Here is a 249-nt window from a genome sequence, read left to right as displayed (position 1 = left end):
CCGGAGTCTGAACTTAGGGGGACAAAGAGGACGGGTCCTCTGCGACACCCCAGCCGCGCTCTCGCCAGCCAAGGCGAGTGCGATTGATTGCCAAACGACCCTCAGACAGGCGTGGCCCCGGGAAGAACCCGGGGCCGCAAAGTGCGTTCAAAGTGTCGATGATCAATGTGTCCTGCAATTCACATTAATTCTCGCAGCTAGCTGCGTTCGTCATCGACGCACGAGCCGAGTGATCCACCGTCAAGAGTT

The 249-nt window shown here is 58.6% G+C and overlaps 1 non-coding gene across 1 annotated transcript; it reads right to left on the bottom strand.

Moving 5' to 3' along the window:
* Positions 1 to 95: 95 nt before the first annotated feature.
* On the bottom strand, positions 96 to 249 carry LOC140473306 (5.8S ribosomal RNA). Its single transcript, XR_011958250.1, has one exon. It is a non-coding gene; the product is annotated as a 5.8S ribosomal RNA (ribosomal RNA).

This window comes from Chiloscyllium punctatum, unplaced genomic scaffold (genome assembly GCF_047496795.1).
Source record: "Chiloscyllium punctatum isolate Juve2018m unplaced genomic scaffold, sChiPun1.3 scaffold_574, whole genome shotgun sequence".
NCBI lineage: Eukaryota > Metazoa > Chordata > Chondrichthyes > Orectolobiformes > Hemiscylliidae > Chiloscyllium > Chiloscyllium punctatum.
The sequence above is the reverse complement of the archived record's forward strand: the minus strand, read 5'-3'. Positions and strand labels throughout refer to the sequence as shown.